At 46.8% G+C, this 16751-nt stretch overlaps 1 pseudogene; it reads right to left on the bottom strand.

Annotated features, from left to right (window-relative positions):
• Positions 1-4169: 4169 nt before the first annotated feature.
• LOC144334572 (large ribosomal subunit protein eL8-like) lies at positions 4170-15357 on the bottom strand (annotated as a pseudogene).
• Positions 15358-16751: the final 1394 nt, after the last annotated feature.

Here is a 16751-nt window from a genome sequence, read left to right as displayed (position 1 = left end):
ACCTCTGCCTATAGCAAAAGGGCTTCCTAAAAGGCCAGACACTGGACCTAGCCTGGGCTAGGGCTGAAGGCTGGCTTTACTATGTCGCCACTGTATGACCTTCGGCCAACTGCTTTAAAAAACAAAAAACAAAAGAAACTCTTTGTACCTCAGTTTCCCCATCTGTAAAATGGGGACAGATTAAATGAGTTAATACAAAAAAGTACTTAGAACAGGGCCTACACTGTCAGTCCTCAATACATGTTAGCTTTCATGATAAATACTGTTGTGGTCATTATTATTATTTTCCTTGGCCATTGAGTTGGAGAAGGAGTTTGCTTCAGGAGGGACATGACGTGGTGAGGACGGGCAGAGATGGGAGTAGGAGATGGACACCACCTGTACCTGGCCCTGAGCTGGACACAGGGAGCAAGTGATGAGGCCTGCAGGAAAAGCTCAGCCAGAGAATGTTGTGATGCAGAAGGGGGAGGAGGGGCAGCGCACGGGGACTCAGGAAAGTTCCAGGATGACCTGTAATCCCAGCACTTTGGGAGACCAAGCTGGGCGGATCACTTGAGGTCAGGAGTTCGAAACCAGCCTGGTCAACATGGTGAAACCCTGTCTCTACTAAAAATGCAAAAAATTAGCCAGGCACGGCTAATTAGCGGGCACCTACAGTCCCAGCTACTCAGGAGGCTGAGGCAGGAGAATTGCTTGAGCCTGGGAGGCAGAAGTTGCAGTGAACTGAGGTCATGCCACTGCACTCCAGCCTGGGCAACAAGAGCAAGACTCCATCTCAAAAAAAAAGAGAGAGAGAGAAACGATCTAGCAATATATAAGGTGCTGGGTGCTTATGCATTTTATCTCATTTAATATTCACATGTTCAGGACATTTAATATTGTTGATGATTTATTCCTATCATCAACAACTGTTATTATCCCTGTTAGGGATGAAGAGACTGAGGGTCACGGAAGGGAAGTAATTTTCTCAAGGTCATGCAGCTGGGAGGTGGTGGAGACAGGAGTAGAACCTTCACCCACCCTCCAGGTTGCCCTCCGCAGGTGGGAAGAGTGGGCGTGCTGGGCTGAGAATCGGGGCAGGTCTCCTCCGGGCTCTGCCTCTGCTTTGCTGTGTGATCTCCACTCGGAGCTTCTTACCCCTCTTCTGTGGAATGAAAGGGGAGCTAAGGAGGAGGGTGTCTGAGGGGTGAGAGACGGGCCTGGAGGAAAAGCAAGGGCGAGCAGGAGGGGCCGTGACCTCAGCAGGCTGGGTGAGGTCCCAGCTCAGGAGCATCCTGGGAGCTCTGGTGGACCTGGCCTGGAGCTAATTAGCTGCTGGGAGGGGAAGTGCAAGGGCAGCGACCTTGCGGGGGCGGGCCGACATCCCGCTGGCCCTGACACCAGGCCCAGCACCCACGAACATCTGGCCCGCTCTCATGCAGGCCTGGAGAGAGGCTTGGTCTGAGGGTCAGAGGTGGGGTGCAGATTGGCGGGGAGGACCTAGCTCTGCCCTGGGAGTTATGGGACCTTGGACCAGTTTCCCCATCTATCCCAGTGATAGATGAATCCGGCAGCCCCCTCCATGGGCCCCCTTCCAAACCTCACATTCCCTGGGCCTGCGAGTGTGGGGAGGGGTCAGGGAGATGGGACATCCCTGGAGGCCGGGGACGCAGGGCGAGGCCTGTGGGAGGACAGCTGAGGTGAGCCGGGGAGAGGACTGCAGCGTCATGAAGACTTGCACTTAGAAAGAGCCTTTTAGGGCTGGGTGGCTCATGCCTGTAATCCCAGCACTTTGGGAGGCCAAGGCAGGCAGATCACCAGGTCAGGAGTTCAAGACCAGCCTGATCAACATGATGAAACCCCATCTCTACTAAAAATACAAAAATTAGCTGAGCATGGTGGCGCATGCCTGTAGTCCCAGCTACTTGGGAGGCTGAGGCAGGAGAATCGCTTGAACCTAGGAGGCGGAGGTTGCAGTGAGCCAAGATCACACTACTGCGCTCCAGCCTGAGCGACCGAGTGAGACTCCTTCTCAAAAAAAAAAAAAAAAAAAAAGGAAAAAAAGAAAGAGCCTTGGAGAGCTAGCCCGTGGTTTGAGTCACTTAGGATCACTGCAGTGAAAGGGTGGCCAGGGGAGTGGGGTCCTTGTCCCGTCATCCTAGGCTCCAACAGCTTTCTTTGTCTACCTCCATATCTGTCTTCCACACTGGGTGTTGCAGAGTCAGGCCTCTACTGCTAAGCCTGAAAATGCCTGACCCAGGCCAGCCCCATTTCACAGAGAGAAAGGCCCAGAGAGGGGAAGGGGTTGCTTGAGCCACAGCCAAGGAGGCTGAGGGGACCGCGGCAACAGAGGAGCGCCACCTCCACCTCCCTATCCGTGTAACTCCAGCGCGTCTGCCTCTGAGGAAAAAAGACCCGCAGCCTACCCAAATGTGCTCACGCCAGCGCAGAAGAGTGTGTCCAAGGTGTAGTCCGCCTGGACCACTGGCTCTCCTGGCATCTTCCGTAGGAACCTACGCAGCTCCATATGTTCTTCACCCCTGGTTTCTCCCTCCTCAGAATTCCAGGCTGCTGAGCTTTTCATTTCGCTGTCCCTCAGAGAGGCAGAATCCATGTGCTGGGGAGGTCTGGAGATGCCTCTGGACTTCCCTGGGAGGTGCAACTTAAAAACAGAAAAGAAAAAAGGAAAAAAGAAACAAAACCGCAAATCCAACGCCTCTCGTCTGTCAGGTGGGGCCTGACAACATCCCGATGTCCCGTTGCAGGATTGCCCCTTCTTTGGAGGGGAGGAAACCAAGGCTCAGAGAGGAAACGGGTGCTCCTGGTGTCCCCCGCTGGGACTAGAACCCAAGCCTGGAAGCTCCAAGCAGCCTGTGACCTACTCTGGTGAGGTTTTTCGCACCTCTCCCAGGGCCTCTTTCCTACCCGACACAGAACAACCCAGATCTGCTGGGTCCACAGCATATGCCTCAGGTCTCATCTGACCCTCCCTGGGCCTGGACTGCAGTGAGCAGGGCCCAGACAGCCGTTTCAGAGACAAGGACAACACCTGCTGGAGACACATGAGCATGACATGCTGTGGCGTGTCACCCGGGGAAGGCCGGGGACACATGCACTGCCTGGCTTCCTTCCTCCCTTGGTGCGTATTTATTGAAGGCCTGCTAGATGCAGCGACTCTGAGGTGTCAGAGACACTGAATGAAACCTGGTCTTTCCCCCACAAGAAATTTCCAGCCAAATATAGAAGGTGCGTAGCAATAATTGCAATGTAAAGTATGAAAACTAATGGTTTTCACTTTTTTCCTCCCTTTTAATCAGTGGAAATAAATTCCTGTGTGAAAATGTAGTTAACAGGCTAGGTGCAGTGGCTCACACCTGTAATCCCAACACTTTGGGAGGCCAAGGCAGGAGGATTGCCAAAGCTCAGGAGTTCGAGACCAGCCTGGGCAAAATGGCAAAACTGCATCTCTACCAAAAATGCAAAAATTAGCAGGGTGTGGTGGCATGCTCTTATAGTCCCAGCTACTCCAGAGGCTGAGGTGGGAGGATTGCTTGAGCCTTGGAGGTCAAAGCTGCAGTGAGCTGAGATTGTGCCACTGCACTCCAGCCTGGGTGACAGAGTGAGACCTTGTCACCAAGAAAACCAAAAGCAAAATGAAAAAAAGTAATTGACAATAATAGCCAACACTTAGTGAGTACTTACTATGTGCTAGGCGTGGTCCTAAGTGCCTTATCCAAATGAACTCATTTATTCCTCCCAGCAACCCTTAGGAAGCAGGTACAACATTAGCTTCACTTTACAGATGAGGGGACTAATGATCAGAGAAGACGAGTAACCTGGCCAGGGTCACACAGCTTGAGATGCAGAGTCAGGTTTTGAATGCAGGCTGACTGACTTTGAAACCTTGTCCTTCATCTCAAGGTTATACTGCCTCTCTGTACACCTGGTACAAGTGAGGCTTCTCTGGCAGTAGGGGTTGGGGGGATGTGAAGTTAGGAACCACACTTGCTCTGCCCATCCTCCACCTCCTCTGGATTCCTAAGGAACCATCAAAAGCTGCTGACCCCAGCGTGGAAATCCATGCATACATGACATTGATAGGTCTTAAGCAGGGAAGAGTGCAAATTCTTTTTGAAGGAGAATTTGTATCATTTTGATAAATTTTATGTACAGAAAACAAAAGTGTACATTTAACCCAGTTAAGTGGCAAGTTCTTTAACTTTTGCCTTTTCCAACTTGGTAATGCAAGCCGCAGATTTGGGAACCAGTACGTTTCTTCCCCAGTGATGACGGATCTCATCATTTCTGTCATTGCAATTAGTCCTGATAGCTTCCACCAGCTTAGTCAAAGCTCCTTTGTCTTTTGAGTTAACTTGTGTGAAGACAACAGTGGTGCAGGTCTTCCTGTGGACTGGACGTCCCAGTCGTGCCTTCCCCTTGATAATGCAATCAGAGACCCCCATTTTACAATGCAGGGCAGGCAGGAAGACAACAAGCTCAATGAGTAGTCAAGTGCTACTCAAAATGGTTAGGCCCATTGTCTCCAAGCTACCCACTGAGAGGTGACTGGCCTAGCATGCACACTCTTCTCTGCGGGAGGCAGCAGGCTGGCAACCAAACGTCGGTTCACAAGAAGTCATCACCGGCTAAGCCTTCTTGTTCTCCACCAAGGTGGTGACAGTGTTGACTCCTGCTTGAAGGACAGGTGGTCTCTTAGTGAGGATGTCCCCTTTGCTGTCAGCTTTCTTCTCAGCCTGGGCCAACAGCCTCTGCTTCTTCTCTTGCTTTGTCTCTGGTCTGTATTTGTGGGTCAGCTTAAGGAGCTGAGTAGCTGTTTGGTGGTGGAGGGCCTGGGTCAGCTGTTTGGTGGTGGAGGGCCTGGGTCAGCTGTTTGTTTGGTGGTGGAGGGCCTGGGTCAGCTGTTTGTTTGGTAGTGGAGGGCCTGGGTCAGCTGTTTCGTGGTGGAGGGGTCTAATTTGCATTTGTAACGTATAACTCTGACTGCTGAGAGGAGAAGGATTGTAGGGTGGCAAGAGTGAAAGCCAGGCCAAGTGTGGTGGCTCACGCTCATAATCCCAACATTTTGGTAGACCCAGGTGAGAGGATCACTCGAGGCCAGGAGTTTGAGACCATCCTGGGCAACATAGCAAGACCCTGTCTCTTAAAAAAAAAAATTAAAAATTAGCTGAGTGTGGTGGCGCATTTGTAGTTCCAGCTACTCAGGAGGCTGAGGTGGGAAGATCACTTGAGTCCAGGAGTTGGAGGCTGGCTGCAGTAAGCTGTGATCACACCACTGTACTCCTGCCCAGACAACAGAGTGAGACCTTATCTCCAAAAATAAAAAACAAAAATAAAAAAGACTGAAACCAGGGAGCTGAGTTGTCCAGTTAGGAGATGATTGCATTAAGCCAGGAGGGAGATGATGGTGACTTGGAACAAGAGGGTGGAAGGATGCAGATCAAAAGCAATGGAAGGTAGAGGTGGCTGGGCTTACTGAAGGGCTGGAAATCCAGGTGGATGGGGAAGATATGTCAAAGGAAGGAACCAAGGGTATGTCCTAGAATTTGCACTGTGGATGTATGGTGTTGTGACTTACTTAGATGAGGATGACAGGAAGAACAGGTGTGGGGCAGATGCTAAGGGGAACAAGTGTTCCACATGTGATTGCATGAGAAGAGATGAGACGTAAAAATGCATATGTGAGTCCAGGAACTGTTGAACAGATCAGATCTGGAATTATAAATCTGGCTGTCATCTCATGAAGAAAAGGTGATCCATGACCAGAGAGAAGTTATTCACAATTCTATATCCAGCAATAAAAAGAGCTTCCATTGATATCGCTATTAACACTACCAATGTCAATGCCATTCTTGTATTACCATTGTTGTCATCAGGATCACCACCATCATCAGCAATACAATCATCACTATCACCAGCACCATGATCGTTATCATCACCATAATGACCTCTCATTACCTCACCATCACACTTCACCATTCTTCTCATCACTACAGTCATCACTCCCATCATCACTGTAGCAACCAGCATCTGCATCACCATCACCATAGCAACCACCATCTCGATTGTCATCTCCATCATCATCACCACAGCAACCACATCATTCTAATCAGATACCATCATCAGCATTGTTATCATTGCTATCAATGTTATCACCACCTCTCCCACCATCAGTGTCACTAGTAACGCCACAATTTTCATTCTCATCACAACTCTTACAACCATTTATCACCACTTCCTCCATCACCAACTCCATCACCATCAGAAACCGCAGACCTGTATCTCGATTACAGCTACCCTTGCATTATCATTTCTATCACCGTCATCCTCCTCATCATCTGTTATTAAATGTTATTCTTTCTGTAAAGCTGAAAGCCCTTGATCTGTGACCTCACTCATCTGCACTGTTCTTCACTGTTGCTGAGTTCACTTTTCCTACTTTACAGGTTGAGGGGGGCCTCAAAGAGGAGGAGGTACCTTGTTGAGAAATAGCCATGGAGTAAAACATGGAGGTTTTCATTTGGGCAATGAGGATTAGAGTCAAGGATCCCTAAACTTTGAAGATGAGTTTAGGAAAAAGGTCACTCTCTGAATCCATGTAAAGCAAATGAAACCAAGAGAAACTGCAAGGATATAGATTAGTCTGCTGTTAACAAAAGACCCCAAGTTCAGTGGCTTCAGCAAAATGGAAATCTGTCTCTCTGGCATGGCTGCTTAATGTTGGCAAGGACCCAGACATTCTATCATGTTTCTCCATCATCCCCAACATGCAGTTTCATGCAGTTAAAGAAAGATGACCAGTTTGTCTGTTGGGTCTGCTTTCCAAGCAATGGAAATGGAGTAAAGGGAAGAGAAGGTCTCTCTCCATCTCTCCATCTCCTTTATCTCCTTTAAAGGTGTTACTCTTGATTGGAAAAGAATGGGACCCTGCAACTTGGAATGGTGACAGGTGGGAGGAACCTGATGAAGCTGGGAACACTGAGTTTGTGAACTCTAATGAACCTTTTTTGCCAGAAGGAACAGCTTTCCCATCCCCTGTAGTGGCAACATCCCCTCCCTGACCCGTGCTGCCATCAGCCTTTACACCTTTGTCTGAGGAGATTAACCCTGCACTGCCTGAGGCAACAGTGATGGCCTCACCTGAGGCAGTTGCCAGGCAAGGTAATGTTGTTTCTCCTCAGAAGCCACCCCCAACACCTCTGTTTGCTTCTAGACCTGTAACTAGACTGAAGTCCTGGTGGGCCGCTAGAGATGAGGTTGAGAGTGTGACCCATGAGGAGGTGCACTACACTCAAAAAGAACTGTTTGTGTTCTCCAGTTTATATAAACAGCAATCTGGAGAACATCCATGGGAGTGGATATTAAGGGTATGGGTAATGGTGGAAGGAACATAGAGTTGGATCAGGCTGAATTTATTGACTTGAGCCCACTAAGTAGGGACTCTGAATTTAATATTGCAGCTTGAGAAGCTCAAAGAGGTTCTGTTTGCTTGGTTAGCTGAACTATGGACTAAAAGATGGCCCACTGTGAGTTAGCTGGAGATGCCTATCTCCCTTGGCTTAATGTAGAGGAAGGGATCCAAAGGCTTGGGGATATGGGGATGGTGGAGAGGATTAGTCACTTCAGACCTACTCATCCCAGCTGGGAGGGTCCAGAAGATATACCCTTGACCAATGCCTTGTGAAATAGATTTGTAAGGGCAGCACCTGCATCTTTGGAGAACCCTGTAATTGCTCTTCTCTGTATGTCAGATCTAACAGTGGGAACTGCAGTCACTCAACTACAAAATTTAAATACAATGGGAATAACTGGATCCTGAGGTGGCAGGGGCCAAGTGGCAGCACTCAACTTTCAAAGGCAAGGTGGGTGTACCTACCACAGCAGAGGCAAAACGGCAATCAGAATAGTCTGACTCATGTAGAGCTCTGGCATAGGCTAATTAATCATGGTGTTCCTAGAAGTAAAATTGATAGGAAGCCTACCGCATTTCCACTTAAATTATGCAAGAAGAAAACTTCTAGGTCGAACGGACAAAAGGCTAATTTGAATTATAAAAACAGAGAATCATGGTCCCTCAATCAATTTCCCAACTTGATTTACAGACCCAGCCGGTTTATAGACCCAGAACCCCTTGAATGAAGGGGAGGCCAGGTCCCCTTGAGGAAGGACCCCACTACATTATCCACAATTTATTCAGTGAATCTTTCTCCCATCCTTTCCCAAGGAGACCTCCGGCCTTTTACCAGGGTAACTGTACACTGGGGAAAGGGAAATGATCAGACATTTTGGGGACTACTGGACACTGGCTCTGAGCTGACGTTGATTCTGTGGAACTGAAAATGTCATTATGGTCCTCCAGTTAAAGTAGGGGCTTATGGAGGTCAGGTAATTCATGGAGTTTTAGCTCACGTCTGACTTACGGTGGGTCCGGTGGGTCCCCGGACTCATCCTGTGGTCATTTCCCCAGTGCCAGACTGCATAATTAGTGTAGACACACTTAGCAGCTGACAGTACCCCCACATTGGCTCCCTGACTGGTAGGGTAAGGGCTATTATGGTGGGAAAAGCCAAATAGAAGCCATTAGAGCTGCCTCTACCTAGAAAAATAGTAAATAAAAAACAATATCACATCCCTGGAGGGATTGTGGAGATTAGTGCCACCATCAAGAACTTGAAAGATCCAGGGGTGGTGATTCCCACCACATCCCCATTCAACTCTCCCATTTGGCCTGTGCAGAAGACAGACGGATCTTGGAGAACGACAGTGGATTTTCGTAAACTTAACCAAGTGGTGACTCCAATTGCAGCTGCCATACCAGATGTGGTTTCATTGCTTGAGCAAATTAACAATCACCTGGTACCTGAGATGCAGCCATTGACTTGGCAAATGCCTTTTTCTCCATTCCTGTCCATAGGCTCACCAGAAGCAGTTTGCCTTCAACTGGCAAGGCCAGTAATATACCTTTACTGTCGTATCTCAGGGGTATATCAGCTCTTTGGCTTTGTGTCATAATCTTATTCGCAGAGACCTTGATCACTTTTCACTTCTGCAAGATATCACACTGGTCCATTACATTAATGACATTAGGCTGATTGGATCCAGTGAGCGAGAAGTAGCAAACACACTGGACTTATTGGTGAGACATTTGCGTGCCAGAGGATGGGAAATAAATCTGACTAAAATTCAGGGAACTTCTACCTCAGTAAAATTTCTATGGTTCCAGTGGTGTGAGGCCTGTAGAGATATTCCTTCTAAGGTAAAGGATAAGTTGCTGCATTTGGCCCCTCCTACAACCAAGAAAGAGGCACAATGCCTAGTAGGCCTATTTCGATTTTGGTGGCAACACATTCCTCATTTGGGTGTGTTACTCTGGCCCTTTGTCAAGTGAGCCGAAAGGCTACCAATTTTGAGTGGAGTCCAGACCAGGAGAAGGCTCTGCAACAGGTCCAGGCTGTGGTGCAAGCTGCTCTGACACTTGGGCCGTATGACCCAGCAGATCCAATGGTGCTTGAGGTGTCAGTGGCAGATAGGGATGCCATTTGGAGCCTTTGGCAGGCTCACATAGGTGAATCGCAGTGGATGCCTCTAGGATTTTAGAGCAAGGCCCTGCTATCTTCTAAGATAACTACTCTCCTTTTGAGAAATAACTCTTGGCTTGTTACTGGGCTTTGATGGAAACTGAACGTTTGACTATGGGTCATCAAAGCACCATGTGACCTGAGCTGCGTATCATGAATTGGGTGCTTTCTGACCCATCAGGCTATAAAGCAGCATTCCATCATCAAATGGAGGTGGTGTATACGTGATCTGGCTCGAGTATGTCCTGAAGACACAAGTAAGTTACATGAGGAAGTCACTTAAATGCCCATGGTCTCCACTCCTGTCACCCTGCCTTCTCTCCCCAAGGCTGAACTGATGGCCTCGTGGGGAGTTCCCTATGGTCAGTTGACAGAGGAGTGGAGACTAGGGTCTGATTCACAGATGGTTCTGCACGATATGCAGACATCACCAGAAAGTGGACAGCTGCAGCACTACAGCCATTTTCTAGGACATCCCTGAAGGGCAGCAGTGAAGGGAAATCTTCCCAGTGGGCAGAACTTTGAGCAGCACACCTGGTTGTACACTTTGCATGGAAGGAGAAATGGCCAGATGTGTGATTATGTACTAATTCATGGGCTGTAGCCAATGGTTTGGCTGGATGGTCAGGGACTTGGAAGAAGCATGATTGGAAAATTGATGACAAAGAAATTTGAGGAAGAGGTATGCAGATGGACCTCTCTGAGTGGTCAAAAACTGTGAAGATATTTGTATCCCATGTACATGCTCACCAACAAGTGACTTCAGTGGAAGAGGGTTTTAATAATCAAGTGGATAGAATGACCCATTCTGTGGATACCACTCAACCTCTTTCCCCAGCCACCCCTGTCATCGCCCAAAGGGTCCATGAACAAAATGGCCATGGTGGCAGGGATGGAGGTTATGCATGGGCTCAGCAACATGGACTTCCACTTACCAAGGCTGACCTGCCTGGCTATGGCCACTGCTGAGTGTCCAATTTGCCAGCAGCAGAGACCAACACTGAGCCCTCGATATGGCAGCATTCCTTGGGGTGATCAGCCAGCTACCTCGTGGCAGGTTGACTATATTGGACCTCTTCCATCACAGAAAGGGCAGAGGTTTGTCCTCACTGGAATAGACACTTACTCTAGATATGGGTTTGCCTATCCTGCAGGCAGTGCTTCTGCCAAGACTACCATCCATGGACTCACAGAATGCCTTATCCACCATCATGGTATTCCATAGAGCATTGCCTCTGACCAAGGCAATCACTTTATGGCTGAAGAAGTACAGCAGGCTTTTGCTAACATGGCAAAACCTCATTTCTACTAAAAATGCAAAAATTAAGCCAAGTGTGGTGGCTCACGCCTGTAATCCTAGCACTTTGAGAGGCCGAGGTGGGCAGATCACCTGAGGTCGGGAGTTTCAGACCAGCCTGGCCAACATGGTGAAACCCCATCCTCAGTGAAAATACAAAAATCAGCTTGGCGTGGTGGTAGGTGCCTGTAATCCCAGTTACTTGGGAGGCTGAGGCAGGAGAATCGCTTGAACTTTGGAGACAGATGTTACAGTGAGCCGAGGTCACACCACTGCACTCCAGCCTGGGCGACAGAGTAAGACTCTGTCTCAAAAAAAAAAAAAAAAAAAAAAAAAAAGGTGGGGGGCTTGGAGATGAAAGACTTGGGGCCAGGGGAATAGGGCCTGCCCTATTCCTCATGGTCTCAGTTTAATCCCCCTGGCTGCAGGGTCAGGCGAGGGGGGACATGGAATTAGGTCTCTACACCAAGTTTCAACTGCAGACACCCACCCGGCTCAGATAAGGACACTTGAGGCATGGGATTTACAAGCCAATGATAACTGGCCTAAAGTCACAGCATTTAATAATCATGATGAAATAACATTAACCACAGTAGGTATTAGTTATAAGCATGGCAAGTGAAATCTAGTTGTTTGTGCAGAAAAATTTTATTTAAAGGCTCTTGCAAAGCCTCCCGAATTGTTGAGCATGGGGTTGGGGTTGACTGGAGAGTCACAGCTTCTGTGAGGTTATACTGCAGTAACAAAGAACTCCCCAAATCGCATTGATTTATATCAACAAAGGCCCTATTCCCCACTTATGTTACATGACTGCTAAAGATTGCTGGGGGTCACGTGAGACTCTGTTTCGTGTGTCTTTGTTATTCCCAGATCCAAGATGGAAAATCCGTCTCTATTGAGGGTCTTCTCATGGGAGAGGAAAGAAAAAGCAGTGGTCAAGCCACATGGTGGCTCTCAAAGCTCCTGCTTGGATGTGGTATCTGTCATTCTGCCCACATGGCATTGGTTAAGGCAAGTCACGAGGCTGAGTTCCATATCATCGACAGAGAAGTGTCCTCCCAGAGGGAGTTGTCACCAGTCACATGACAATGGACGGGGCTATCTAATCTTACAGGAATGGGAAGGGACTCGTTGGAGAAAAGGAAAACCCGTACCAGTCCCTCTAGCACTGATAGCTGGATTCTGGGGAGCACAGCTACCATGTACATCAGTTACAAAGCCACTGAATGCCACAAATCATGCTTCATAGTAGCTCTCATTTGACTATATTTCATTTCTGCATTTCACAAATTATTTATTGAGTGCCTCCTGTGTCCTGGGTGACATTCTAGCACTGAGGATATAGCAGTCAATGCCTTTGCCCTCTTGAATATATATCTGGATACATATTACATATAAATTATATGTAAGTAAAAATATGTACATATTTGCCATCATGATTTGAAAAAATATTTACCCCAAATTTACTCTTAGTCTGTTCAAGTAGCTATAACAAAATACTTTAGACTGGGTAATTCATTCACAGTAGAAATTTATTTCTCGTGGTTCCGGAGGGTGGGAAGTCCAAGACTGAGGTACCAGCAGATTGGCATCTGGTGAGGGCCCACTCTTTGTTTCCCAGATGGCACCTTCTAGCTACATCTTCACATGACTGAAAGGGCTAACAAGCTCCCTTGGGCCTCTTTTAAAAGGGTGCTGCTCACATGCACGAAGGTGAAACCTTCATGACCAGTACCTCCCAGAGGCCCTATCTCTTAGTACCATTGCATCGGGGAGTAGGTTTCAACATATGAATTTCAGGGGACACAAACATTCAGACCATAGCACTGACTCATGAACAAAAAGCCTACTGTAATGATTTCACACAAAAATGGAGGCTAGACCATTTGGGTTGTGGGTGGCTACTGCAAGAAGACACATGAGTGTGAGTTGTATCTCAGTAGTTCTTCCAGGAGGTCTACATCCAATGTTCACAGTGTAATGTGTAACCACCACTATAGGCTCATTCTCTTTTCTCTCTCTCTCTCTTTTGTTTTTGAGACAGAGTCTCACTTTGTCACCCAGGCTAGAGTGCAATGGCATAATCTCGGCTCACTGCAACTTCCACCACCTGGGTTCAAGCTATTGTCCTGCCTCAGCCTCCTGAGTAGCTGGGATTACAGGTCCCGGCCACCATACCCGGCTAATTTTTGTATTTTTAGTAGATACGGGGTTTCACCATGTTGGCCAGGCTGGTCTCGAACTCCTGACCTCAAGTGATTCACTTGCCTTGGCCTTCCAAAATGCTGGGATTACAAGCTTGAGTCACTGTGCCTGGCCTACTATAGGCTCATTCTCATTTTTAGGTGTAACTGTTGCCTAAGAAAGAGGAAGAGGCTGTGGAGGAAGCAGATGAGCCAGGAGACCTGGGAAATTTAAGCACTCATAGAAATATTTGGCAATGAAAGAAATGCACCGGTGAGCCTCCATTTGGCCGTGAGTGACTCTGCATACTGTGCATATTTTTTTCATGAATAAGAAAGTAAAGAATGATTATAAAAGTGTTGTTGGTTCTGGAATACACCACCACATTTCCTGAGCACAACAGGTGTTTTCTAAAAACCTAGAAAAACAGATTAAGTGGTAGACCAAAAACCATCATCTACCAAAGAGTCCCTAAGCTGGCAGACACACAAACCCACTAATGACTCCATTTAGGGTTGGGTAATTAGGCGATTGGTGTTTCAGATGCTCTCTATTATGCAGAAGTCCTCAGAGGATTGTAATACTGTGCATGTTTGTATGATATTGGATAAATCGATTGGGATTTTTGGATAGGTTAGTATTATGTCCTAAATGATTATGTCCCCTCTGATATTCACATATTAAAGCTCTAACCTTTAGTGTGGCTGTTTTTGGAAACGGCCTCTACGGGGTAAAGATGGGGACCTGATCTGATAGGATTAGTGTGTTCATAAGAAAAGACACTGGAGCTCTTTCTCTCTCTCCACCATGTGAGGAAAAAAGAGAAAAGTCAGAATCAGAGGATTACCTAAGGTTGTAAAACAGTTTATGCTGGAGCCAAAGTTAGAAAATGTCTTTGTGATTCCTTGTTCCATTGTCTTAACGAGGTGACTTAGTCCACTTGTACTGCTATAGCAAAATAACTGGGACTGCATAATTTCTAAATAATATAAATTGATTTCTCACGGTTCTAGAGGCTGGGAAGTCCAAAACCAATCCCTGGTGGATGCAGTGTCTGGCAAGGCCTGCTTCTCATAGATGGCACCATTTAGATGCCCTCACATGGCAGAAGGGATGGAAGGGCAAGAAGGGCTAAGCTGGTTCCCTCCAGTCCTTTTATAAGGTACAAATCCATTCATGAGGTTGGAGCCCTCATGATTTAGTCACTTTTCAGAAAGAAGTGATTACTACCTCTTACTACCACCAAGGTGGGGATTAAGTTTCAATATGAATCTTACAGGGGCTGCACATCCAAACCATAGCACTAGTATTTCAAACAGTGACATCACATGTTAGTATTGGCCCACTAGGAACATGTTTTAAGAAGCAGAAGCAACATATGTTATCTGCCAAGATCTCTCCCTTCCATTCTGCTAGAAGCCTTATTAGGGCCCCAAGTCTATGGTGTCAGTCCCAGATCCCAGTGTGGCCCTTTTATCACCAGCCCAGCCAGGAAGCCTGCAGGCTGTCTCTGGAGCCCAAGCACTTTGCTGGAAGTGAAGAAAGAAGAAATGAAGAAAGAGCTAGAAAAAAGAAAACCTTCTACTTCACCAGGAGAGATCACCTTTATCCTGGATCTAAGAGGAATTTGCTTGCTGGGGTCTTTAGGTATCAGGTCACTGGGCCATATGATAAACTTTATCCATGACAGCAGTATTTAAAATAATGTTTTATCTGAGTTCTATTTCAAAAATTTCCAGGTTATGCCCTTAAAAGGACGAGAGGTTCAGGCGATGGGTTCATCAAACTCTTATAAGTCACCACTAAATAACTTACTGTAACCAAATACCACTTGCTCCCCCCAAAACCTATGGAAATAAAACATTTTTTAAAAACCCACACAAAACCCATGAAAATATAGCTAGAATGAAAAAAAAAAAAAAAAAAAAAAGGACAAGAGGCTGCCTTTTGCTTCCCCCCTCCCTGTCTTCCCTGAATTCCCACTGGCTAGAATGGAGATGTGATGGCTAGAGTTGAAGCAGCCATATTAGACCTCAAGGTAGCGCCAAATATTGAGGAGACCGAGCAACAAAGACAGGAGACAAGATTTCAACTGCATTCTCAGCTGCTGTCCACCAAACTAAATATTAACATAAGACAGAAGTTAACTTTGGCAGCATCATCACTATAACCACCACCACTACCACCATTGTCACCATCATCAATGTCATCAGTGTCACCACCAACACCATCAACATTCTCACCATTACCATTACAATCCACTATCAGCACCTTCACAATCACCACGACCATCTCTATCATGTTTGTCATCATCACCATCGTCATCCCCATCATCACTGCACCAACCAAAGTCATCATGAATGACATCATCAGCATCATCACTGCCATCTTCATCATCGTCATCACAATCATTATCAGCATCTTCATTACCATCAACAGCAGCTTTGCCATCACTATTCCCACCCATGGAATGACTCAGTCCACGGACTTTCAGGTCAGCATCCCAAAAAGAAATGATACCCATTAAGAAATACTGTTGCTGCTGCTCCTGCTACAGTTCTAACCACCACCACTGCTATTATTACTGTTGCTGTTACTACTACTGTTATTGTTGCTGGCAGTCAGCCCTCCATCCATATCTGTGGGTTCTGCATTCATGGCTTCAACCAACCACACAATAAAAATATTTGGCGACATAAATTCCACAAAATTGGCTGGGCGCAGTGGCCCAGCACTTTGGGAGGCCAAGGTGGGCAGATCACTTTAGGTCAGGAGTTCAAGATCAACCTGGAAAACATGGTGAAACCCTGTCTCTACCAAAAACTACAAAAATTAGCTGGGCATAGTGGCATGTGCCTGTAGTCCCAGCTACTCAGAAGGCTGAAGTGGGAGAATTGCTTGAACCCGGGAGGTGGAGGTTGCAGTGAGCCAATATCGCACCACTGAACTCCAGCCTGGATGACAGAGCGAGACCCTGTCAAAAAAAAAAAAAAAAAAAAAAAAAAAAATTCCACAAGATCCCAAAAAGCAAAACTTGAATTTTCCAAGTGCTGAGTACTACCTTCAACCCACGTGAATGAAGTGCTGTATAGTCATTGTATTAGATATTATAAGTAATCTAGAGATTATTTGAAGTATATGGGGGAATATGCATAGGTTATATATTAGTCAGGGTTCTCTTAGAGGGACAGAACTAATAGGATATATATACATATATGTGTGTATATATATGTGTGTGTATATATATATTATATATATATATAAAGGGGGGTTTATTAGGTATTAACTTAAACAATCACAAGGTCACACAATAGGCCACCTGCAAGCTGAGGAGCGAGTAGAGCCAGTCCAAGTCCCAAAACTGAAGAACCTGGAGTCCAATTTTAAAGGGCAGGAAGCATTCAGCATGGGAGAAAGATTCAGGCTGGGAGGCTAGGCCAGTGTCGTTGCTTCACGTTTTTCCACCTGCTTTATATTCTATGGAGGCTGATTAGATGGTGCCCACCTGATTAAGTGTGGGTCTGCCTTCAACACTCCACTGACTTGAATGTTAATCTCCTTTGGCAACACACTCACAGACAAACCCAGGATCAGTATCGCATCCTTCAATCCAATCAAGTTGATACTCAGTATTAACCGTCACAAGTCCACCCCTTGTCAACTTGAACCCGTACACATCTCCTGAGATCATACAC

Source organism: Macaca mulatta, chromosome 14 (genome assembly GCF_049350105.2).
Source record: "Macaca mulatta isolate MMU2019108-1 chromosome 14, T2T-MMU8v2.0, whole genome shotgun sequence".
NCBI classification, from domain to species: domain Eukaryota; kingdom Metazoa; phylum Chordata; class Mammalia; order Primates; family Cercopithecidae; genus Macaca; species Macaca mulatta.
This window is presented reverse-complemented; position numbering and strand designations above follow the sequence as displayed.